This window comes from Hyla sarda, chromosome 5 (genome assembly GCF_029499605.1).
Source record: "Hyla sarda isolate aHylSar1 chromosome 5, aHylSar1.hap1, whole genome shotgun sequence".
In the NCBI taxonomy this organism is placed as follows: domain Eukaryota; kingdom Metazoa; phylum Chordata; class Amphibia; order Anura; family Hylidae; genus Hyla; species Hyla sarda.
The window spans coordinates 111665033-111692064 of record NC_079193.1 but is presented as its reverse complement, the minus strand read 5'-3'; the positions used below and the strand labels follow the sequence as shown (position 1 = coordinate 111692064).

The following is a 27032-nucleotide window of genomic DNA, read 5'->3' as shown; positions in this document are numbered from 1 at the left end:
AAAAAGAGATGGTGAGTATGATACCCATAATCCTGTCACCTGTTTTAGATCTTGGAAGACTTTTGGAAGGTACTAACCACTGCATGCCAGGATTATTACAATATGACCTTTGTTAAAGTTGCTTAGATCCTTACACTTGCCATTTCTTTTTGTTTCTCTTTCTACATGCACATGAGAGGAGATTTATCAGTGTAAAGGCAGAGTGGTCCAGTTGCCTATTCATTTTTTCTGAGGCCTTTTTAAAAATGTGCAGGATACTGTGTGTGCGAATACAACCTTTTGAAAAGCTTGTCAAAAGTTAATCAATGTAATTTACTTCTCCTGGCATGAAGAGAATCAGATACTGTCACACATTTTTTGAATTATACATTTGTGTAGCACCAATATATTCTGCATTATTATCCTGAGATTGTTATCACTCCCTTCAGTCAATGTCTCCACTAGGATTCACAATATAAATTCTAAATTAAGTAAGGTTTTGGAGAGTTGGCCATAATCAGAATACTTAGAAGAAACCTACACAGCATACAAACTACAGAAAAATAGCCAGCACAACTACCTAATACACGGGTGCACGCTGCTGTGGCAAATACAAAGTATACAAAAAGAAGGTCACAGCAGCACTCTTGGTCAAAAATTTAGGCTCTTAGCGCACTTTTTGATCAAAACATGTCCCTCATCCACCCGGCAGAGGTGGCCTCACTTTGGATGGGACCCTAACACGCTCACTCTACTCACCTATGCTGTGCATATAGGGGGACATTTATCATTGGTTGAACATCTTTTTTCTTGTTTATTTTAGGCGCCACAGTTTGCATTTCCTAATCAAGTGTACAGTTTGGGGCAAAGTTATTATGTGAAGGTTTTTTTTTTTTTTGCATACAGCTTTTGTGCAAAGCCAACTAATAGGACATGTACAAATGTGCCAGAGTACAAAGCTTAAACCTAGCTCTGCAGCTCACTGGTTTCTATAATTGTACCAAATTTATCAAGTCCCATGTGCCATTTTGGTAAAATTTTTAGCAACTGCGTAAAAAATATCAAGCAAACATGAGTAAAATCTATACTACCTTACACCAACATTGCTAAATGTCCCCCCATAGCCTCAGACTGGGTGACATGCAGGATCCACTATCATTTTAAAAACCAGGGAAGGGTACACAGCTAAAGAGGGTGCCACTCCCCCTAATTTGCATTGAAAAAAAAAAAAGAAAACATAGGAAAATAGCCAGTACAACTACCTAATACACAGGTGCACACAGCTGTGGCAGATACAAAGTATACAAAATGTGTCTCCATTTTTTATAATATATCACCAGCTTACCAATACCAGTGTAAGAGGTGCCTAAAATTTTCCTTTTATTGGTTATATTAAAAATAATAAAGCAAATATTGTGTATTAAGTGCTTGTATTGTAGTTATTATGCAATTATAAGAGCTATTAAGAAATAAGTATATTAGCTCCGGAGTGCTATAATTTGAATCAAATGTACATCCTGGATCTATTAGAACGTCTCACACGGATGATCTAGGAATCGCACTCCTTCAGTCGTCCATCTCCGGCGACTGGTTCCTCCAACACATTTCTATTGTCTTATTCAGCGATGTCATCAGGGGAGTATTTAGAGCATAAGGAGTTTCTTTTATACTGCCAGGGTCTGTTAATTAAACCCCTAAAACAAACACACACCAGACAGTAATAGTGAATCACATAGTTTGTGCAATAATGTCCGGTTAGCTCTTAATTATAATAGATATATAAAAAGAGAAATAGGTTAAACCGTATGGGCATATCTCTTGAAGTCATCTGCCAACGGGGGTTCGCCCTGTAAGAAAAAAACAAGCATATAGAGGAGCATACAGAGAAAGAAAACTCCCTATTTTAAGTGGGCTAGGTATATATTGTGGGGCCCTATTGTCAAATAGATCCCTATTTTGCCCTACTTCAATGCCCTATACTTAGGTGGCTTCACCCATAAGGGGTAGCCCCGCTCAGGAACCTTTTATATCATCCTTTCATACAATGCTACTTACATCAGAAGTCCAACATATGAATTTGTATTATGTCACATGTTATTCATACATTTGTAAGTGTCAAAAAACATTAAATCAACGTAATTTTAATAAGAATTGTATGTTCTATGGCTGCAGGGAGCAGCTTTGTACAGAGGAGCTTTTCCTTAGTTATTTTACTGCCTATAATGATGGTTAGCATGTGATAAAGAACATGTGGAGATCAAACAAAGGAACCTCTGTACCAGCAGTTGAAAGGGCTCTGTAATTAGATATTATGTGTCTTAAAGTCAGAGAGAGTTTGTAAAAGCCAATAAGAAAGTAAAACTGTTTGAAGTCAAACATAGTAGAGGGAATAAAGAATACTAGTAACATACAGTACTGAGAGTCTAAGGGAAGCCCTACACTCGGCGCTAGCTGAGTACTCGGCGCTGCCCGTTTTTTCATACCTTATCCGTGTGTGTGTGTGTGTGTTGGGGGGGGGGGGGGGGAGCAACAAAGGAGGAAGCTCATATTCTGTCCTAAAATCCTGACCACATATTCCCTTCTCATTTCCCGATCCTAAATCCCCTCCTCATATCCTCTCCTTAAATCTCTTCCTTATATCCCGACCTTATATCACGTCCTCATATCCCATCCTCATATCCCATCCTCATATCCCGTCCTCAGGTGGGGTTGCGTTGTGGTAAAGATATTGTAAGCCGAAGAGAAAAGGGATGTGGCTTAAAGGGTGGGCGTGTCTTTGCAAAATGGGGCATGGAATGCGGGGAGGGTGTGGCTTGCCAGCTGGACTGATGCATTCAACAGGAGCAGAGCTTTGAAGTAAGGCCAGAAGTCCTATATACTCGCACAGGATTTGAAACAAAAACCCCATCCTTCACATTTGGGGGTAGATTAGGGGTTAATTTATTATATATTTTTATTTGACGTATAAGTAACATGTGACCAGAGTCGTACCTAGTGCCCCTTGCGCCCCTGGCGAGGTGCTGCATTGGTGCCCCCCCCCCCCCCCCAATACATATGGATTAAATATTCTGCCTTACTGTATGGATTAAATACTGTGATCCTGATCCCCTATATGGATTAGATACTACTAAGCCATATGGAAAGTGCACAATTTCTGATCCATATGAGGGGGGTAACGGATATTTCTAATCCAAACGGGAGGGACACAGTATCTAATCTATACATGGATCCATATGGATTAGGTACTGTGCCCCCCCCCCCCATATGGATTAGATACCGACAGTGTCCCCCCCCCCCCGTATGGTTTAGATCCTGATTGTGCCCCCTCATGTTGCTGCCTGCTTGCATTAGGTTAATACGAGTCTTAAATGTTCAGTATACTAAATAAACATACATTTCTTGTGTGTTGTTTTTTAACTTTTTAAACTCACATCAGCAGCAGCAGCAGCTGCCTGCTCTTGGATGCTCCAGAGACTAGAGCCCAACCCATGCTCAGCAGTGGTGCGTTGGTCCCTACACTCCTCCTCAATAAGGCGTAGAGACACAGGCGCAGTCACGCCACTGGATGCCAGACATAAGTGCCAGGGAGTAGCTGAAAAGCACTGGGCCCCAGAGCAACAAAAAAAATTGCCCTGGGCCCCCCTGTGCTAGGGCCTAACTGGGACCAAAAATAGGTTTAGGCATTTTAGACTAAGCAGACCATTTATTTGGTGGAGGTCAAACTCAGTACAAGTGGCTCTCCAGCTGTTGCAAAGCTACAACTGCCATCATGCCTGTAGATCCACAGATTGGGGAAGAATCATAACTACAGCATAATTTACAAGTGACTATAGCTCTGATGGGACAGTCAGACAGAATGCACAATGATATTAATGACCTGAGTGATGTCTTCTCTGTTGTCCTTCCTTTTCTTCATCTTGTCCAGGCACCAGGACTTCTTCCAGCTACGTCTTCCTCTGCAAAATCTGATGCCTGAACATCATTGGTTCCTCACTTTGTTAGCAGAGCCTCTATATTAAGACATTAATCATTATAACCCTGCCAGATACTGTGCCTCCTGAATACAACTCTGCCACACACTGTACCTCCTGAATATAATATTGCCACACACTGTATCCCTAAATACAACACTGCCACACACTGTGTCCTCTGAATATAATACTGCTACAAACTGTACCACCTGAATTTAATACTGCCACACACTGTACCCCCTGAATATAATACTGCCACACACTTTACCCCCTAAATATAATACTGCCACACACTGCACCCCTAAATACAATACTGCCACACACTGTGTCCTCTGAATATAATATTGCTACAAACTGTACCCCCAAATATAATAATTAATAAAATTAAAGTGACTCTGCTGCAGGGACACTGTACCCCTGAATATAATAATTAATAAAATTAAAGGGACTCTGCTGCAGGGAAATTTCCATGTGGAATATTCCTGTGGACATTATGCCGTGTGAACATACCCTAAGTACTCTCCACACTCCTCTTCTCTCCCCCACCACAAATGTGTGTATGTATGGTAGAGGTGTGCGTGATAGATGGGTGTATGTATCATAGATGTGTGTGTGTGTAGTAGATGGGTGTATGTATGATAGATGTGTGATCTATCTTTCATACACACATCTATCATACATACATCTATAATACACACACCATACATTCACATATCTATCAAACATACATCTATAATACACACTCCATACATACGCACACCTATCATACATGCATATATAATAAACACATCTATCATACATACATCATAAAACTATCATAAATACGCACATCTATCATACATACAAACATCTATCACACATACATCCATCATACATACGCACATCTATCATGCATATGCCTATCTATCATATGCACACACACACATCATACACACAGACACACACATCATACATACATATGCACATCCCCCCTCCTCCTCATTCTCCTCACCCTCTCCTCATTTTGTTTATGGTTATAGGAGGCATTGTGGCTGAGGATTAGGCTGACTCTAGCTTGCAATAAGGGGAAGTTGTGGTAGACACCAGGAGGTTTTGTGGCTTGTAATATGGGGATAGTATAATAGACACTGAGGAGAATCCAAGACGGCAAGTTGGGAGCAATGTGGAAGACACATTGTGGCAGACCTTAGAAGGCTGTTGTGGCTGGACAAATGAGGACAATATGGTGGACAGTGGAGTAGTATTGTGGCTTGAAATATGTGGACATGGTGGCAGAACCTGGGGGGATATTATGGCTGGCATTATTGGAACTGTCACGATGCCGGCTGGCAGGAGGTGGATCCTCTGTGCCAGAGAGGGATTGGCGTGGACCGTGCTAGTGGACCGGTTCTAAGTCACTACTGGTATTCACCAGAGCCCGCCGCAAAGCGGGATGGTCTTGCTGCGGCAGTAGTAACCAGGTCGTATCCACTAGCAACGGCTCAACCTCTCTGACTGCTGAAGATAGGCGCGGTACAAGGGAGTAGACAAAAGCAAGGTCGGACGTAGCAGAAGGTCGGGGCAGGCAGCAAGGATCGTAGTCAGGGGCAACGGCAGGAGGTCTGGAACACAGGCTAGGAACACACAAGGGAACGCTTTCACTAGGCACGATGGCAACAAGATCCGGCGAGGGAGTGCAGGGGAAGTGAGGTATACATAGGGAGTGCACAGGTGAAGACACTAATTAGAACCACTGCGCCAATCAGCGGCACAGTGGCCCTTTAAATCGCAGAGACCCGGCGCGCCCTAGGGAGCGGGGCCGCGCGCGCCGGGACAGGACCGACGGAGAGCGAGTCAGGTACGGGGGCCGGGGTGCGCATCGCGAGCGGGCGCCACCCGCATCGCGAATCGCATCCCGGCTGGAGGCGGTATCGCAGCGCACCCGGTCAGTGGATCTGACCGGGGCGCTGCAGTAGCGAGGGTGTAGCGAGCGCTCCGGGGAGGAGCGGGGACCCGGAGCGCTCGGCGTAACAGTACCCCCCCCCTTGGGTCTCCCCCTCTTCTTGGAGCCTGAGAACCTGAGGACCAGACTTTTATCTAGGATATTGTCCTCAGGTTCCCAGGATCTCTCTTCAGGACCACAGCCCTCCCAGTCAACCAAAAAAAAGGTTTTTCCTCTGACCTTTTTGGAGGCCAGTATCTCCTTTACGGGAAAGATGTCCGAAGAACCGGAGACAGGAGTGGGAGAAATAAGTTTAGGAGAGAAACGGTTGATGATGAGTGGTTTAAGAAGAGAGACATGAAAGGCATTAGGAATACGAAGAGAAGGAGGAAGAAGAAGTTTGTAAGAGACAGGATTAATTTGGCACAAGATTTTGAAAGGACCAAGATAGCGTGGTCCCAATTTGTAGCTGGGAACACGGAAGCGGACATATTTAGCGGAGAGCCATACCTTGTCTCCGGGAGAAAAAATGGGGGGAGCTCTTCTTTTCTTATCAGCAAACTTCTTCATGCGTGATGAAGCCTGTAAGAGAGAATTTTGGGTCTCTTTCCATATGGTGGAAAGATCACGAGTTATTTCATCCACAGCGGGCAAACCAGAGGGCAAGGGAGTAGGGAGGGGGGGAAGAGGGTGACGGCCGTACACCACGAAAAATGGGGATTTGGAAGAAGATTCAGAGACTCTGAAGTTGTACGAGAATTCGGCCCATGGAAGAAGATCTGCCCAGTCATCCTGGCGGGAGGAAACAAAATGCCGTAAATAATCACCCAGGACCTGGTTAATTCTTTCTACTTGCCCATTGGATTGAGGATGATAAGCAGAAGAAAAGTTTAATTTAATCTTGAGTTGTTTACAGAGAGCCCTCCAGAATTTAGACACGAATTGGACGCCTCTATCCGAGACGATCTGCGTGGGCAACCCGTGAAGACGAAAAATGTGTACAAAAAATTGTTTTGCCAACTGAGGCGCTGAAGGAAGACCAGGAAGAGGAATAAAATGTGCCATCTTGGAAAATCGATCAACGACCACCCAAACAACAGTGTTTCCACGGGATGGGGGTAAGTCTGTAATAAAGTCCATACCAATCAGAGACCAAGGCTGTTCGGGGACAGGCAGAGGATGAAGAAGACCAGCAGGCTTCTGGCGAGGAGTCTTATCCCGGGCACAGACAGTGCAGGCCCGCACAAAATCAACAACATCCGTCTCCAGAGTCGGCCACCAATAGAAACGAGAGATGAGTTGCAAGGATTTCTTGATGCCCGCATGGCCTGCGAGATGGGAGGAGTGACCCCATTTGAGGATTCCGAGGCGTTGGCGTGGAGAGACGAAGGTCTTCCCTGGAGGAGTTTGCCTGATGGAGGCTGGAGAAGTGGAGATCAGGCAGTCAGGAGGAATGATGTGTTGCGGAGAGAGCTCTACTTCCGAGGCATCCGAGGAACGAGAGAGAACATCGGCCCTAATGTTCTTATCGGCAGGGCGAAAGTGAATTTCAAAATTAAACCGGGCAAAGAACAGAGACCACCTGGCCTGGCGAGGGTTCAGCCGTTGGGCAGACTGGAGATAGGAGAGATTCTTGTGATCGGTGTAAATAATAACTGGAAATTTTGATCCCTCCAGCAGATGCCTCCATTCCTCAAGTGCTAATTTAATGGCCAATAGCTCTCGATCCCCGATGGAGTAGTTCCTCTCCGCCGGAGAGAAGGTCCTAGAAAAAAAACCACAAGTAACAGCATGCCCAGAAGAATTTTTTTGTAGAAGAACCGCTCCAGCTCCTACTGAGGAGGCATCAACCTCCAATAGGAAGGGTTTAGATGGGTCAGGTCTGGAGAGCACGGGAGCAGAAGAAAAGGCAGACTTGAGCCGTTTAAAGGCGTCTTCCGCTTGAGGAGGCCATGACTTAGGATTGGCATTCTTCTTGGTTAAAGCCACGATAGGAGCCACAATGGTGGAAAAATGTGGAATAAATTGTCTGTAATAATTGGCGAACCCCAAAAAACGTTGGATAGCACGGAGTCTAAGACGGCAGAGAGTTTGTCTGGGTCCATTTGTAGTCCCTGGCCAGAGACCAAGTATCCTAGGAAAGGAAGAGATTGACATTCAAACAGACATTTCTCCATTTTGGCATAAAGTTGATTGTCTCGAAGTCTCTGAAGAACCATGCGGACATGCTGGCGGTGTTCTTCTAGGTTGGCAGAAAAAATCAGAATATCGTCCAGATACACAACAACACAGGAATATAAGAGATCACGAAAAATTTCATTAACAAAGTCTTGGAAGACGGCAGGGGCGTTGCACAGGCCAAAGGGCATGACCAGATACTCAAAGTGTCCATCTCTAGTGTTAAATGCCGTTTTCCATTCGTCCCCCTCCCTGATGCGGATGAGATTATAAGCACCTCTTAAGTCCAGTTTGGTAAAGATGTGGGCACCTTGGAGGCGATCAAAGAGTTCAGAGATAAGAGGTAGAGGGTAGCGGTTCTTTACCGTGATTTTATTAAGTCCGCGGTAGTCAATGCAAGGATGTAGGGAGCCATCTTTTTTGGACACAAAGAAAAATCCAGCTCCGGCAGGAGAGGAGGATTTGCGGATAAACCCCTTTTTTAAATTTTCCTGGATGTACTCGGACATAGCAAGAGTCTCTGGGGCGGACAGAGGATAAATTCTGCCCCGGGGTGGAGTAGTGCCCGGGAGGAGGTCAATAGGACAGTCATAAGGCCTGTGAGGAGGTAGAGTCTCAGCTTGTTTCTTGCAAAATACGTCAGCATAGTCCATATAGGCCTTAGGGAGACCGGTTACAGGGGGAACCACAGGGTCACGGCAGGGAGTACTGGGAACCGGTTTAAGGCAGTCCTTGAAACAAGAGGTACCCCAGCTCTTGATCTCCCCTGTGGACCAATCCAGGGTTGGGGAATGGCGTTGAAGCCACGGTAGTCCAAGGAGAATTTCGGAAGTGCAATTGGGGAGGACCAAAAACTCAATTTTTTCATGATGAGGTCCGATGCACATTAGGAGGGGCTCCGTGCGGTAACGTATGGTACAGTCCAATCTTACATTGTTAACACAATTGATGTAGAGGGGTCTGGCGAGACTGGTTACCGGGATGTTGAACCTGTTGATGAGAGAGGCCAAAATAAAGTTTCCTGCAGATCCGGAATCCAAGGACAATCCTTCAGGAAGTGTTCGGTACCGGCACAGTACAGGCAGAGATTCTCCATGCGGCGTCGTGTCCTCTCTTGAGGTGTCAGGCGAGACCGGTCAACTTGCATAGCCTCCACGGCGGGAGGCACAGGAACGGATTGCAGAGGACCAGAGGAGAGAGGAGCCGGGGAGAAAAAACGCCACGTGCGAACAAAGTCCATATCCTGGCGGAGCTCTTGACGCCTTTCGGAAAAACGCATGTCAATGCGAGTGGCTAGATGAATGAGATCATGCAGGTTAGCAGGAATTTCTCGTGCGGCCAGAACATCTTTAATGTTGCTGGATAGGCCTTTTTTATAGGTCGCGCAGAGGGCCTCATTATTCCAGGATAGTTCAGAAGCAAGAGTACGGAATTGTATGGCGTACTCGCCAACGGAAGAATTACCCTGGACCAGGTTCAGCAGGGCAGTCTCAGCAGAAGAGGCTCGGGCAGGTTCCTCAAAGACACTTCGAATTTCCGAGAAGAAGGAGTGTACAGAGGCAGTGACGGGGTCATTGCGGTCCCAGAGCGGTGTGGCCCATGACAGAGCTTTCCCAGAGAGCAGGCTGACTACGAAAGCCACCTTAGACCTTTCAGTAGGAAACTGGTCCGACATCATCTCCAAGTGCAGGGAACATTGTGAAAGAAAGCCACGGCAAAACTTAGAGTCCCCATCAAATTTATCCGGCAAGGATATTCGTAGGCTGGAAGCGGCCACTCGCTGCGGAGGAGGTGCAGGAGCTGGCGGAGGAGATGATTGCTGAAGCTGTGGTAGTAGCTGCTGTAGCATCACGGTCAGTTGAGACAGCTGGTGGCCTTGTTGCGCTATCTGTTGCGACTGCTGGGCGACCACCGTGGTGAGGTCGGCGACAACTGGCAGAGGAACTTCAGCGGGATCCATGGCCGGATCTACTGTCACGATGCCGGCTGGCAGGAGGTGGATCCTCTGTGCCAGAGAGGGATTGGCGTGGACCGTGCTAGTGGACCGGTTCTAAGTCACTACTGGTATTCACCAGAGCCCGCCGCAAAGCGGGATGGTCTTGCTGCGGCGGTAGTAACCAGGTCGTATCCACTAGCAACGGCTCAACCTCTCTGACTGCTGAAGATAGGCGCGGTACAAGGGAGTAGACAAAAGCAAGGTCGGACGTAGCAGAAGGTCGGGGCAGGCAGCAAGGATCGTAGTCAGGGGCAACGGCAGGAGGTCTGGAACACAGGCTAGGAACACACAAGGGAACGCTTTCACTAGGCACGATGGCAACAAGATCCGGCGAGGGAGTGCAGGGGAAGTGAGGTATACATAGGGAGTGCACAGGTGAAGACACTAATTAGAACCACTGCGCCAATCAGCGGCGCAGTGGCCCTTTAAATCGCAGAGACCCGGCGCGCGCGCGCCCTAGGGAGCGGGGCCGCGCGCGCCGGGACAGGACCGACGGAGAGCGAGTCAGGTACGGGGGCCGGGGTGCGCATCGCGAGCGGGCGCCACCCGCATCGCGAATCGCATCCCGGCTGGAGGCGGTATCGCAGCGCACCCGGTCAGTGGATCTGACCGGGGCGCTGCAGTAGCGAGGGTGTAGCGAGCGCTCGGGGAGGAGCGGGGACCCGGAGCGCTCGGCGTAACAGGAACACTGGTGAAAACTAAAAGGACATCCAAGTAAATTGACAACATGGGGCAATGTAACAAACAATGGGATGCATTTTGGATGACAGTAGGTGGATAATGTATTTAGAAATAAAGGAAGTGGGCCTTCTGAATGACATTGGGGGATTAGGTGGTTAACAATAAAGGGGCATTATGGCTGACACTTGGGGTTATTGCAGTTTATTTTGAGATCACTGTTGCTGACAGTTTGTTTTTTGGAGCAGTTTGGAGGTATGGCTGCTGAATGGCAGATACAGGGGATACAGTACTGACACTACCCCATCTGTCACCAGTGGCACCTGCACTAACCTGTCAGTACCGACAGGTAGTGCAGGTGACACTGATGACAACGGTACTTACCTTGTCCTGGTCCATGGCGGGGATCTTCTGTAATCTCCTCCATTAGCTCAAGCTCCGGGCACCGGCTTGGGACATGGGCAGAGCTTAGTGACGTCACCGCTGCTGCTCTATGCTGGGCCCTGGGAACAGCAGCGGTGATGTCATTAAGCTCTGCCAGTGCCCCAAGTCGGTGCCCGAAGCTGGAGCTAACGGAGGAGATTACAGGAGATCCCTGCCACCGACCGGGACAAGGTAAGTACCGTTGTCATCAATGCCATGTGCACTACCTGTAGGTACTGACAGGTTAGTGCAGGTGACAAATTTCCTTTAGAGGGACACCTTCCCACCTCCTCCCTACCTCCCTACCTGACCAAAATGCAGTCAATATCACTCACTTCACCCCCCCCCCACATCCTTGGTCTTCTCACCCCCCCCATCCTCAGTCACCTCATCCCCCCATCCTCAGTCACCTTACACCCCCATCTCCCCCTGAATCCACGGTCTCTTCACACAACCCAAAGCCCCCGCCCGTCCGTCCACCCATACCTGTTCCTGAATCCACGGTCTCTTCACACAGCGCCCCGTCCCTTCCCATCTCTTCAGCGCACCCATGCTCGGTAAGTACACTCACCGCGGTGCTGAGAAACTGTGGGGCGTTGGAGGCTGCTTTTCCTCTCTGCACTGCCAGGGATGTCAGGGGCCTGGGGCAGACGTGTGTACCTGCGCGGCGCACATATGTTCTCCCATGAACCCCTAGCTTGTCCTGCCCTGAACAGATTTTTAAAGTGCCCATGCTCAGGAGAAAGGTATTTGTGGTGGCTGTGTAGTGCGATCAGCGCGGCTCTCCCCTGCACTCCTCTGGCCTGCACTCGCTGACACTGGCCATCATAATAAGCAGCCGCAACTGTATATTTATCTAGCAGTGGGGCGGCCTGACATGTTTGGTGGCTTGCGCCCCACCCGGGTGTGCGCCCCCGGGGGGGCCAGGTTCGCCAATGGTAGGTACGCCACTGCATGTGACTAAGCATTATTGAAATATCTCCAGCTGTATGAAACATACATTTCCCAAAGATTTGCATTGGACTTTAAACAAAAACCCCCGACCGACGCAAATGAAGGTAGGTTAGGGTTAAATTAACTATCCTATATTTTTAGTGGGCATACAGTATAAGTAACATGTGACCAAGTATTATCAAAATATCTCCAGCTGTTTAGAAGTTATGCAGTAACATATATTTCCCATAGACTTGTAAAAACCCTGACTCTCGCAAATGGGGGTGGGTAAAGGTTAAATTACCTATCCTATGTTTGTTGTTGACATATTAACATGTGTACCAAGTTTCATGTTTATATCTTTGGCCGTTTGGAAGTGATGCTGGAACATGCACACACAAATTGGGGGGAGATTTATCAAAACCTGTCCAGAGGAAAAGTTGCTGAGTTGCCCTTAGCAACCAATCAGATCATTTCTTTCAGGGGCCTTTTCAATAATGAAAGAAGCGATCTGATTGGTTGCTATGGCCAACTTAGCAACTTTTCCTCTGGACAGGTTTTGATATAGGTTTTACATATATATATACACAGTCATGGCTGTAAATGTTGGCACCACTGAAATTATTTTTTTAAATGAAGTATTTCTCACAGAAAAGGATTGCAGTAACACAGATTTGCTATACACATGTTTATCCCCTTTGGGGGGTATTCATCAATCTATATAGAGTCATTTTAAGTGTATTTTCTTGCGCAAAATCTTGTGCAATGATATTTTCTGCATTCTTTTTGTGCGTCTTTTTTGGTGGAACTTTTTCTAAAGATGTCACCCTTTGGGTGTACCGTAGAGCCATTTTTCCCGTAGACATCGATTTACTAACTGGGTTTTTTGTTTTTTTTCTGGACACACAAATATACACCACCTCGGAGGACACGTACCAAAGTGTGTATTTTCACACAGTAAGGACTGCAACACCCATCATGGACAGACTCTGCCCATGATGGGAGTTATAGTCAAGAGGCTGAGGTGCAGATCGCAGCAGGTCATTATCCAGAGACCCGCTGCGATCCACATTTATCAACTGTAAAAGCCGGCGGTACATGTGGCTTTACTGCGCTGACACGAGTTCTATATACAGCTGTAATAATTCATAATCCCCGCTGCCGGGAGAGGATAGCTCTGATTGGTCAATAGCTATTCTCCAATCAGAGCTCCCCTCTCCCAGCAGGGATTATGAATCATTACAGTCTATATAGAAGCAGGTGGCAGCGGAATGTAGCCGCATGTACCACCGGCTTTTTAATTTAAATGCGGATCGCAGCAGATCCTTTTGGAGATCTGCTGCGATCCGCATTACATCAGTGGCCCCCCAATTTAACCCCATTCCCGCAGAATGACATATATAAATGTCATGATGTGCAGGTAGTTCTGTGGATGGTCCTGGTCAGCGATCATTGTGGTTGGTCCCTGTGGACCAATCACAGTGATTGCTGACAGTGGGGGGTTAAAGTTCAGATCCCCCCACTCTCCCCGCCCCTAGAAGACGGGCAGAATGGGGGAAGAGGATCCCGGGAGCTGCGGGGGGCCGCGGCACATACCTGCTGTGGGACCGGAGGGAACGGCAAGGACCGGGGACCGTCTAGAAGGCAGCTGCTGCAGGTATGTTGAAGCAGCAGTGAAGATCGCCGTAAAGTGATATTCACTGCTGCTTCTAGGAATTTCAAAACTACAACTGCCAGCATGCCCAGACAGCCTTTGGCTGTCTGGGCATGCTGGGAGTTTTAGCTTTGCAATATCTGGAGGGCCGCAGTTTGGACACCACTGTGCAGTGGTGTCCAATCTGTGCTCTTCCAGATGTTCCAAAACTACAACTCTCAGCATGCCCAGATAGTCCAGGCATGCTGGGAGCTGTAGTTCTGTAACATCTGGCCCTTCAGATGTTGCTGAACTACAACTTCCAGCATGCCTGGGCAGTCTGGGCATGCTTGAAGTTTTGCAACAGCTGTAGGCACACAGGTTGGGAAACACTGAGTTTCCCAACCAGTGTGCCTCCAGTTGTCGCAAAACTACAACTCCCAGCATGCTCAGACAGCCGAAGGGCATGCTGGGAGCTGTAGTTTTGCAACAACTGCAGGAGAACAGTTGGGAGACCGCTAAGTAGTGGTGTCCAAGCTGTAGCCCTCCAGATGTTGCAAAACTTCAACTCCAAGCATGCCCAGACTGCCCAGGCATGCTGGGAGTTGTAGTTAGGCAACATCTGAGGGGCCAGATGTTACAAAACTACAACTCCCAGCATGTCTGGACTGCCTGGGCCGGGAGTTATAGTTTTGCAACAACTGGAGGCGCACTGGTTGGGAAACATTGTCTGTTTCCTAACTCATTGTTTCCCTACCTGTGTGCCTCCAGCTGTTGCAAAACTATAACTCCCAGCATGCACTGACAAACCGTACATGCTGGGAGTTGTAGTTTGGCAACAGCTGGAGGCGCAGCTGGAGTAACAAACTCTCAGTGTTTTGCAACCAGTGTGCCTCCAGCTGTTGCTTAACTACAGCCCCCTATGATGGGAGTTGTAGTTTAGCAACAATTGGAGGCTCCCTGTTTATGAACACGCTGCATTATGTGCGCTCTTCCCAGGGGAGAGCATAAAAAAATGTACTAACCCATATTTCTTGTTTTTCTTTTCTTCTCATTTCAGATACGTCAGATTCGGTGGACTGCGACGATGACCAGCGCTTTTTTTTAATTTCAATAAATTGGTTAACGAGGGCTGTGGGGGAGTGATTTTTAAATTATTAAATTGAATTTTCAGGGTTAGTAGTGGAAGCTGTCTTATAAACAGAATCCATTACTAAGCCAGGGCTTAGCCCCAAAAACAGCTAACGCTAAGCCCCAATTATTACCCCGGTACCCACCGCCACAGGGGTGCCGGGAAGAGCCGGTACCAACAGGCATGGAGCATCAAAAATGGCGCTCCTGGGCCCAGGCGGTAACAGGCTGGCGTTATTTAGGCTGGGGAGGGCCAGTAACAATGGTCCTCGCCCACCCTGGTAACGCAAGGCTGTTGCTGCTTGGATGGTATCTGGCTGATACTGAAAATAGGGGGAACCCTAAGCATTTTTTTTTTCATAAATAAAAAAAGTGTGTGGTTCCCTAATTTTTTCAGTATCAGCCAGATACCAACCAAGCAGCAACAGCCTGACGTTACCAGGATGGGCGAGGACCATTGTTACTCTCCCTCCCCAGCCTAAATAATGCCAGCCTGTTACCGCCTAGGCCCAGGAGCGCCATTTTTGATGCTCCATGCCTGTTGGTACCGGCTCTTCCCAGCACCCCTGTGGCGGTGGGTACCGGGGTAACAATTGGGGCTTAGCGTTAGCTGTTTTTGGGGCTAAGCCATTTTTGACGCTCTAGGCCTGTTGATAGCGGCTCTTCCTGGAAACCCTGTGGTGGTGGGTACCGAGTCATAATTGGGGGTTAGCATTAGCTGTTTTGGGGGCTAACGCTAAGCCCCAGCTTAGTAATGGATTCTGTCTACAAGACGCCTTCCACTACTAAGCCTGAAAATTCAATGATAAAAAACACAACACAATGAAAAAAAATGTATTTAAAAAAACACTCCCCCACAGCCCTCGTTAACCCTTTTATTGACATAAAAAAACGCTGTTCATCATCGCAATCCACAAAATCTGACAGTCCTCCGCATTCACGTATCTAAATTTAAAAGAAAAAAAATTTTGTAAATTTTTTTGTTTCCACACACCAACAAAAATGCAATAAAAAAAACACAAGAAAAACTGACAAAACGCAGGAAAAAGCTGGGACAGTTTTTCTGGCGTTTTTTATGATTCATAAAAAACCTCAATAAAATCCTGGCCTCAAAGCGATAGAACAAAATCAATATGTCCACTTTTCCTGTGAGGTAGAGAAGGAGTGTATGGTAGAGCGAGGGGGGGAGTTTCTATATTTGTGCAAGATTTATCAAAGGAGTGTACAGCCTTAGTAAATTCTGAGTAAGAGTGTACCATAGACAAGAAGTGTAAATGGATAGAACTGTGTCTAAAATTGACACATAATGATGAATCCCCCCCCCCCCCTTTGTGTGTATTGGAACTAAACCAAAAAAAGGAGGAAAAAAAGCTAATTGCACATAATGGCCCTCATTTACTTAGAATATCGGGTTGTAAGTCTATCTTGCTTTCTTACCTGACTGCTTTTCCCCCTGGTATTTATTATTATGTCACTTCCTGTTTGTTGCACGTGGGTTTTGTTGGTTTTGGTTTCCAACTCCTCTGAGTTGTCGGGAAAAAATCCACAACAATTCAACAAATTCGGGTTGGAAACCTTTATAAATACATGAGAAAGCTCAGAAATGTCGGGTTACGCCCCTTTTTCGGGTTTGGGAGAATCCACATCGGGTCAGTTGGGAAAAAATGTTGCATCGTGTCGCAGACTGGCGCACGATGTCTGTAACATGTCGCAGACAAAGATGCGCCAATAAGACCCAACAAAACAAGTCGGGTTTAGAATAGTAAATGAGGGCCAATGTCACACAAAACTCCAAAAATGATCTGGACAAAATTATTGGCACCCTTTCAAAATTGTTGAAAAATAAGATTGTTTCAAGCATGTGATGCTCCTTTAAACTCATCTAAGGCAAGTAACAGGTGTGGGCAATATAAAAATACCACCTGAAAGCAGATAAAAAGGAGAGACGTTCACTTAGTCTTTGCATTGTGTGTCTGTGTGTGCCACACTAAGCATGGACAACAGAAAGAGGAGAAGAGAACTGTCTGAAGACTTGAGAACCAAAATTTTGGAAGAATATCAATAATCTCAAGGTTATAAGTCCATTTCCAGAGATCTAGATTTGTTTTGGTCCACAGTGCGCAACATTATCAAGAAGTTTGCCGCCCATGGCTAGAGATGAGAGAATCAAAGCTGACAAACCTGAATTTGTTACGAATTTCATGAAATATTCCATTTGCAACGAATGCGAACATCACTGCGATTCTATTGTGCAAATCGCTTCATTAACCTCCATTTACTGTGTCATGTCAGTACATGGGGCAAGGAACGCTGGGAGGGCAGGAAGGCAAGGCGTGAAGGGAAGTAAGCGGGATGACCCTGGATAACATGCAGGATGCAGACTATCAGTAGCCAGTCACTCCTGTGATGTCACAGCCCTATTTATTTGGCAGCCATTTTGCAGCTCGTCATATCATTCATTACACTGCATACAGATAGGCCGGACATCGATGTGTGTGTGTTACACAGAAAAGCTCACTCCAGCAGCGTTTCACATCCTAGTCACATCAGTGTTTTGGTGGACAGAGAGCAGTGTTTTTTTCACTGAAAAGGATTTTTACTGCAGCCATAAATCCCAGTTTCAACAAGCTGCCTCAACTTCATAAACCTTAGGAGAGGAGGCAGGAATAATTTTTCAGCGCAATTCTGTCTGTGTTCCACAACAAATCATCTGCTGGTTATACTAGTCTGTAGACGGAATAATACCCAGCAGTCGATTCATAATAGTCTTTGACATAGTGAAATTTTGTGTTTTGTATACAGCTTTTTTGTGCTGCAGTGTTGTGCAAAAATACTTTTTTTAAGCGTACTGTACAGCATTCTTCTGCCCTCATAAGTGCATACCACATACGTACATCTAAGTCGTGTACTATTTTGTACCTGTTAATCTGTCAAGGGCCTACATACTGTGAAAGTCCAGGCAAAAGTAATCACTAGCTGGTGTTTTACTAAAATATGTTTTTTTTAAGCATATTGTACCTCATTATTCTGCCCTCATAAGTGCATAACACATACCTACATCTAAGTGGTGTACTATTTTGTGTGTGTTAATCTGTCAAGGGCCTACATACTGTGAAAGGACAGCTGGCTGGTGATCACTGGCTGGTGTTTTACTCCAATATGTTTATTAAGCATACTGTAGCGCATTTTTCTGCCCTGATAAGTGTATACCACATACATACATCTAAGTATGGGAACTATTTTTTACCTGTTAATCTGTCAAGGGCCTAGATACTGTGAAAGTCCAGGGAAAAGAACACACCTGCTGCTGTTCTAGACATGTACTGTTTTAAGTGTAGTGAAGCGTATTGTACTCCCCTCATATACGCACTAAGTATATCACGCAGAGAAGTGCAAGGACATGCACAGAGGAGGGGCAGAGGCCTAAATTCATCAGGCAGAGGTCGCAGCAGAATAGGGGCGAGTGGCAGCAGGAGTCGCAGCGAGAGGCTTGAGCTCCCGGTATCAGCTAGCGGTCGTGTCTCGACCAGCAACCCATCTGCCATCATCGATTGGTTAACATGGTCATCCACTTCATCACAAGTGACATCTGATATCCCCAGTCAACAGTCGGTGGGTTCCTCAGACACAATCCTCAGTTGGCATGGCCCGGGAGCAGTCCCTGTCCTCCTATTGCCTCTGTCCTATGCTGTTCCCTCCTCTACAGAAGTATCTTATGCTGTGGGTTCAGCTCCACTGTTCACCGAGGATGATCTAATAGAAGACAGTAATAGAAAAGAGAAGGAGCGCTCTCTGTGCGGTATCGGTGGCGGTACAACTGTGGTGTGAACTCATAAGAAACTTGCTCACTTGTAATGTTTGTGCAGGAAAGGCACAAAACTTGGAGGATCAACAACAGAAGAATAGAACATCTGCACTCACTGCTCAGTATCGGCCGTTGCGTCCAGAGATCCGGGGTTACAGGCGCTGCATGTAGCAGGAAGCGCTCAGAGACTATACCGGTATTTCGCACAACAGTGTGCTTCGTCCAGTCTCGGAAGTACGTCATTGCGCAAACACATTATATAGCCCATCCGGCTCGGCTGGTAGCCATAGCTACGTATCAAAAAAATACCGGGTGCCACCCAGGGCCAGAAAAAGAGGTAAGATAGAAAGCTACCATGAACTGCCTACTATAGGCGTAACGAAGGGGCACTAAACACCAAAAAGAAGTGCAATATATATAGATAAAGGGGATATCCTCTAACTGTCATCCAGAAAGCATATGATAGTGTGAAGATCATGGATAGACGTGATCTCCTCGTCAAGCATAATCGTAAAATGACAGACAATGAGTCAAATCGCAAGTTCGTGTTCTCCTTCAGTAACTCTTTGATGAATAGTAAAATCAAAACAGCCATCCTCCAACACTGGCATCTGCTACAGAATGATGATGATCTTAGGCAGTCCACCAAGCAGCACCCCATAATCACTTACCGTAAGAACAAGACGATCGCCAATGAGCTTAAAGCTCTACGAAAAAAAGTAGAAGTGGTGAACAAGTCCCCCTATGAGGATCGTTTATGTAACCGAAACCTGCAGGGCAACTTCAGGTGCGGCAATTGCAATCTGTGTCGTTTTAATACATGCGCATCAGTCTGTAATCTAGGGGGAGTGACACATAAGGTGTCGCAATTCATCACATGTAAGACTTCGTACGTAGTCTATTACATCATATGCCCGTGTTTGAATTTTTATATTGGAAAAACCAAGAGACCCCTTTATATCAGGATTAGTGAACACCGTAATAGCTTGCGAAAAGGTAGTGGAGCACCAAGGCTAGCTAGCCACTTGCATAACCACCATAACAATGATCCAGATGTGCTCAGGTTTGGAGGAGTGGAAAAGATATCTCTGCCTGAAAGAGGGGGAAATAAGGATGTCATCTTATTACAGCGTGAGGCCCGTTGGATCCTGAGATGTAATGCTCAGGGTCCAGCGGGACTTAATGATCGGTTGGATATGACCCCATTTTTGCACGATAGTTGAGCTCCAACTTGCAATAACAGGCCTATCATTTCCCTTTCCTTTGTTATAGCTGATTACATTGTCTAAAGGATATTGGATCCTTTCCTAATAGAATACAATATTCTACTGCTTCACCTTATTTCAGGTGTGAATTACTATATGTATATACCCTTTTTCTTTTCTTCTATGGTTCGCCTCCCTCTGTTTACCAATATTGGCTCTACTTCTTTGCACAGTGTTCGGCGTAATATCTACATATATTGCAATTCTTTTTGGTGTTTCGTGCCCCTTCGTTACGCCTGTATTAGGCAGTTCACGGTAGCTTTCTATCTTACCTCTTTTTCTTGCCCTGGGCGGAACCCGGTACTTTGTTGATACGTAAGTGGAAGGAATCCCGGCACACACAATCTTGGATGCAAATCACCTGAAGTGTTTATTCATCATAAGTGTACATAGTGATATGGCAATTCACAGAACGCGTTTCGGCCACCTCATCGCCTTCATCAACTGATCTGAATTGCCATATCACTATGTACGCTTATGATGAATAAACACTTCAGGTGATTTGCATCCAAGATTGTGTGTGCCGGGATTCCTTCCACTTACCTATTGCTCACCTGTCCAAGCACCACGCCAAGGTGACGAGTGCCGACTCTCACTACTGCTACCCTTTGTTGATACGTAGCTATGGCTACCAGCCGAGCCGGATGGACTATATAATGTGGTTGCGCAATGACGTATTTCCGAGACCGGACGAAGCACACTGTTGTGCAAAATACCGGTATAGTCTCTGAGCGCTTCCTGCTACATGCAGCACCTGTAACGGCCGATACTGAGCGGTGAGTGCAGATGTTCTTTTCTTCTGTTGTTGATTTTATGATTCTGCCGTGAGTTTTCTGCACCCCGCAGATTGGCTTCACTTTGAACTCCCTGGTACTCCAGAGCTGCGGAACGGTCTACAAGTTAGTGCCTGCCATACGTTGCCTGTTTTTCCCTACCTATTAGTGTGCTCTCCTCATGCTTGTAGTATACAAAACTTGGGGGAGCGGGGGTGAGGAGGAGACTGCAGTGGCTTCCCACGCTGACAAGCAGACGTGAAGAAACTGGAAATCAGAGGGAGCAGGTTGGAAATGGAAGCTGGATCGCGCTGTCACAGCGGAGGTGAGTCAAAGCTATTAGGATAAGGTGCTTTATTCTTCAAACATGCAACGCATTTCAAAACCATCTGTTTTTTTCATCAGGCATGATAAAACTAAACAATATACTGAATTTATACAACCACACATGTGGATGTCACACACAGATGTGACATATTATGATCCACAAAACATGGAGGATCCCAATAAAACCTGGAATCCCAGATCGTGCTACTGAATAGTAATAAATATATAAATACATAAATGAAAAAAATGATGATAAAGATTCCAAACATTAAATATAAAACTAATTACAACTGTAAATACTTCAAGGGAATTAGAAGCAGACAGGATTAAAAAAATTATTTAAAAAGTGTTTTTTCAATCAATTCATTTAGCCCAAAAGGCCATAATGAATTAATATTAAAGATCCAGAAATATTCCCTGTTAATAAGTTTCTGATATCTGTTGTGTGTCCCTTCTGGGATAGCTTAAATTTTACTGCAAGACAAGAGACTTCGTATTATGCTTTAACTTTCTTTTACTGACTGACAGCAGCAACCAATCAAATCACATAAAAGAGAAAAAATGTATGCATGCATATGCAAATGAAGGATCGATATTATCCAATCAGCACACGCCATAGTATATATAAACTGCTGACATCAACTGAACTTCCTCTTTCTTGCTGCTGCCAGTGGCAACTTAAGATAAGAAAAATTTTGTCCTTATTATTATTTCTTGTTTTCAATCTTTTATAGCTTATTCACATATCTTATATGTGTATTACCATCATTCTTAACTTTGTCTTCATAGTATTTTCTAATATACTTTTATATATAAGTAATTCCATTTTTTCTTTCATACTGTATACCCCTCTCTTTTTATATATATAAGTCCATAGCGTAGATTGTCTTGTAATATCTCAGTTTCCGGCGTTGTGTATGTGTTACATATACAGCGCCGTTTATCGCCATCTTGTGTTTTCCCCCCTGCTTATCGCCAACCCATCCCTCTCTCTATACCGTTACTTACCAGCCGCGCGCACGGAGGAGCTCGAGCGCTCTTCAGCTACTTCCGGGTCTTCCGTGTGACGCACTGGTTTTTGTCAGCTGGTTCTCAGCTGCGCAGGAGTTCCCGCCCATCTTCCCTGCTCGAGCGCGTCCTGTCACTCGGCAACGGACCTGCTGACAGGAATCTTCCGTTCCCTACATCCACATCGCTACGCTACAGAGATTATAAGAATCATATATATTCTAAAACTTGTATCCTTATATATTTATACTAATTCTATTCTATTATTAAAGAATTCTCTACTTTACTAAATAATATTTTATATGTATGAAGGATTTGTATACATGTTCATAGGATCTATATGTATATATGTGCATTCATGTATATGTATGTATATATATATTTAGGTGTGTATTAACATTTATATATTATTATATATTTCTTTATTTATTTATTTTTTCTGAATACTATTCATTATATTCCTATACTTTTATTAGATATATCTATAATTTTTCCCTACCGAAAAAATATATTTACCATGTCCACTGAACTTAACACTAACAAATCTCCTACTCCTGAAGAGTTAGAGAAATATGCAGAAAATAAAATGCAATCAATGGTGGACAACTCAGTACGCAATGCCTTTCAATCGGCAATGTTCACAATACAAGAATCCATTTCAAAAACCATATCTATTTCGTTAGCCCAATCTCCATCCAATGCTCCGATACCAATTTTACCTTCTACTCCCTCAGATGCATTTTTCTCCACGGAAGAGTCAGTGGAAAAACTTGCTAAAGGGTTTCAAAAATCAGGAAAGGCAAAACAAAAAAGAAAATTTTTAGAGATAACTTCTTCTCCTCCTCATACTAAAAGTTACAAAAAACAAACAAAAAATATTGATGATGAAAATTTGCGCTTACCACGCAATAAACAGACTGATGCTGAAAAAGTGCATCCCAGACCCTCTACCCGGGAGGACGTACAAATTTTACGGGCAAAGAAAACATCTTTAAGGATGAAACCAGACTCTTATGTCACAGATGATTCTTCTTCTGAGGATTCCAAAGAATCTTCAGAAGATGAAGAATATCTAAGCATTGAAGATAATGATGAGAACCCGAGTACATCAATTAGTAAAGAAGATCAATCTTCTAATATTCTAGATAGTGTGGGTGAACCCTTTTTTCATCCGGAGAGCATTAAGCATCCTAGATCGGGTGAGTGGCTACCACATCCCCAAGTAGCAAAATTTCTAGAGTTCTGGGTCAATAAACCATTGGACAAAAGTTCCAGAAATAAACTTAGGGCAGAATGCCCAAGACCATATTTGGATCATAAAAAATCTTGTACTCCGGATATTGATTTGTCCCTGATAAAATTTTTATCTAAGTCGGGTCCTAATCCAAAAAAGGGCATAGACCGATCTTTTCGGTCTATTCAAGACAAGGTGCTTGATGTTTTGGGCCCTGTAACCAAAATCCTTGATATCACGGAAGAAGCATTGTCTTCTGATACTCCGGTAGACTTAAAAATCCTCAGAGGATGGGCTCAAAGAATTGTGTGTTTATTAGGCAATGCGAATGCTGCCATAACCTGTGAACGCAGACGTTCAATTTTACTCAGATTGGACCCCCAGCTAATCAACTTAGCTCAATCAGAACCATCATCCTCTACTGAGGGTTTTTTATTTGGAGACTCTTTTGTCAAAGAGCTCAACAAGTATGTCGGATTGTTCTCATCATTGGAGAAAGCACAATCCTCTATGAAAAAAGTTTTTCATTCTAAGGTTTTTGGGAAGGCCGGGAGAGGCAGGGGCCGCTCTCTCGGCCGTCAATATGCGGATCGAGGATCCTTCAGAGGCTCTGCATATACATACCGCCCCCCTCAACCTACATCTTTTCAACAACCAAGCCCCTTCTTTCCTCCAAGAGGCCGCCCATGGAGGGCTAGAGGTCAAAGAGGATATCCTAGATCTCGCCCTTCTTCAGGTAAGTCTTTTCACTCCTCTATCTTCTCAGATTCCTTTAGGGGGCAGGTTAACCTATTTTTTCCAAAACTGGTCTATGATAACAACAGATTCCTGGGTGTTGAACACAGTCATGGGATATCAGATAGAGTTTTACACTTTCCCAGTTCAGAAAGAACATCCATTTCCCATGTATTTTTCAGACCAAGAAAAAATTCTGATATCTTCAGAAATCAAGGAACTATGTTCTAAGAATGCAATAACTCAAATTCCCTTCCATTCTCCAGGTTTTCTCAGCAATTTATTTCTGGTAAAAAAGAAAGATGGAGGTCATCGACCAGTCATCAATCTAAAAAATCTGAACGAGTTCATCAGATACCAGCATTTCAAAATGGAGGGTATTCATCTCTTGAGAGATTTATTATGGCAAGGAGATTGGCTAGTGAAAATAGATCTAAAAGACGCCTATCTCTCCGTACCTATGCACCCAGAATCCCAAATATATCTCCAATTCCTGTGGGACAACATCAAATGGCAATTTCTCAGCCTTCCCTTTGGTCTATCTTCCGCTCCATGGTGCTTCACAAAACTACTGAAACCAGTAGTTTCTTATCTTCGGAGAAGAGGTGTCCTTCTAATTATTTACTTGGACGACATCCTCATCATGGCGGATTCACAAAACCTGATTCATCGTCACATGCATTGGACTCTCTCTCTTTTAACCAATTTGGGTTTCGTGATCAACTACCAAAAATCCATACTTACCCCATCTCGGGAAGTGGAATTTTTAGGTTTTATGGTCAATACTCAATCGGCCATTTTAAGCCTCCCATCACGGAAATTAAAAACTATTCGCAGAGAAATTCGCTCTGTGTTGAACAAATCTCTCATATCGCTGAGGACAATTGCGAGAATAGTCGGTCTTTTATCAGCATCGATTCAAGCGATTTTTCCAGCTCCGTTACATTACAGGGCTCTGCAACGTTTAAAAGCTCTTCATTTGAGAAACGGATTAGGATATTCAGACGAGATATCCTTGAATCCGGAGGCCAGACAAGAACTTCTTTGGTGGCTGGAACACGTTCAAGCATGGAACGGGAAGACTATCTTCAATTCCATGCCAGATCTAGTGATAGAATCAGATGCGAGCCTCTTAGAATGGGGAGCGAGATGCGGACACCTTTCCACAGGAGGCAAATGGTCCACGGAAGAGTCTTCTCTCCACATAAATTGTTTAGAATTATTGGCCGCTTCTTTCGGTCTCAAGAGTTTTGCCAAAGAGAGATCCCATTGTTGTATTCTCTTGAGAATGGACAATATCTCAGCTGTTCAATATGTGAATCGCTTAGGAGGTACGAAATCAAAAATTCTGACAGATATTGCAAAGAAATTTTGGCATTTTTGTCTGGACAGAGACATTATTCTCAAGGCGGAATATCTTCCTGGAGTATCAAATTCCGTTGCAGATTGGAATTCCCGATATCTTGTAGATTCGAGCTATTGGATGCTGAATCAGAAAGTGTTTCAGGATATCAATCGTCTATGGGGTCCACTACATCTAGACCTCTTTGCCTCCCGTTTGAATCGTCAAATACCTCTATTTTTCAGTTGGCGTCCAGATCCAGAAGCTTTGGGAACGGACGCATTCACTCAGACCTGGCCATCAGAAATTCTTTATGCATTCCCACCATTCACTCTCATTCCGAGAGTTTTACTACAGGCGAAAGCTCAGAGGTCCATCTTAGTCCTGATCACTCCATGGTGGCCGACTCAGACATGGTTTCCTCATGTTCTGAGTAGGACGATAGATTTTCCCAGAATTCTACCGTCATTCCATTCTATTCTTCTAAATCCGTCGGGATTTCCTCATCCTCTGGTCCAATCAGATCTTCTATCTCTAGTAGCCTGGTTAATTTCAGGTCAGAAAGATCTGATATTGGAATTTCACAATCGGCTCAGAAGATCTTGTCGGAAGCCTGGGCCCCAGGTACAGGAAAGGCTTATCGCTCCGCATGGAAGCTATGGTGTAATTGGTGCATGGAACGGGAATTGGATCCTGTACATGCATCTTTGAACCACATCATTAATTTTCTTTCAGAATGTTTCGATGACGGTAAAGCTTATCGAACCATTAATGTTTACAGATCCGCCATTTCATTCTATCATGAACCTTTTAATTCTCTTCCTATAGGAAAACATCCTATTATTTGTAAATTGTTACGTGGTATCCGCTTTAAGAGACCACCTACCTCAAAATACCATTATACTTGGGATGTTCATTCTCTTCTCAATCTTTTTTCTTCTTGGCCAGATAATGATTCTTTATCCTTAAAACAATTATCTGCTAAGCTAACAACCCTTCTATGTTTAATTTCTCTTAAAAGAGTATCAGACGTTAGAGCCCTCGATATTACTCATCGTATTTTTTCTCCACATGGTGTACAATTTTCTATTTTCAGAAGCACCAAAACTGGTTTACGTAAAGTTTTTTACCCTTCTTTCACTCAGAATCCTAAACTTTGTGTGGTACGTTGTGTAAAAGCATATGAACTAAAAACTTCCGTTTTCCGTCTTCCTTCCTATTCTCAGCTTCTCATCTCTTATGTTAAACCTCATCTTCCAGTTTCCTCACCCACTTTAGCCAGATGGGTTAAATATGCCATGTCCTTAGCTGGAATTGACATCTCCATATTTGGCGCCCATTCCACTAGAGGTGCTATGTCTACTTCTGTTTTCCAATCTGGGGGTGCTCTATCTGATATCTTAAAGGCTGCAGATTGGTCTTCTGAAACTACCTTTCGTGATTTTTATTTTAGACCAGAATCTCACATATCTTCTGTCATTTTGCATTAATCGCAGTATATTGTTTTTTCTAATATTATTATAATAGTCATATATGTTTATGATTCATTTAATATTGTTTTAGCTTTAAACTAGCATAATATGAAGTCTCTTTTCTTGCAGTAAAGTTGGGGATTTTCCTAGCCTTGGTGCAGGAAAATATAGATTTTATTAAAGACAAGAGACGAGTATTATCCCACCCTAATAACCCGTCCCTATTTT

At 44.7% G+C, this 27032-nt stretch overlaps 1 long non-coding RNA gene across 3 annotated transcripts; it reads right to left on the bottom strand.

Moving 5' to 3' along the window:
- Positions 1–1351: 1351 nt before the first annotated feature.
- LOC130272579 (uncharacterized) lies at positions 1352–12516 on the bottom strand. Of its 3 annotated transcripts, XR_008843618.1 has the most exons (4): positions 12384–12516; positions 3857–3989; positions 1782–1826; positions 1352–1673 (listed from the first exon to the last, which is right to left on the bottom strand). It is a non-coding gene; the product is annotated as an uncharacterized LOC130272579 (long non-coding RNA). The 3 variants fall into 3 exon arrangements; XR_008843617.1 differs by having other exon boundaries at positions 1352–1826; XR_008843619.1 differs by lacking the exon at positions 1782–1826.
- Between the last annotated feature and the right edge of the window lie 14516 nt (positions 12517–27032).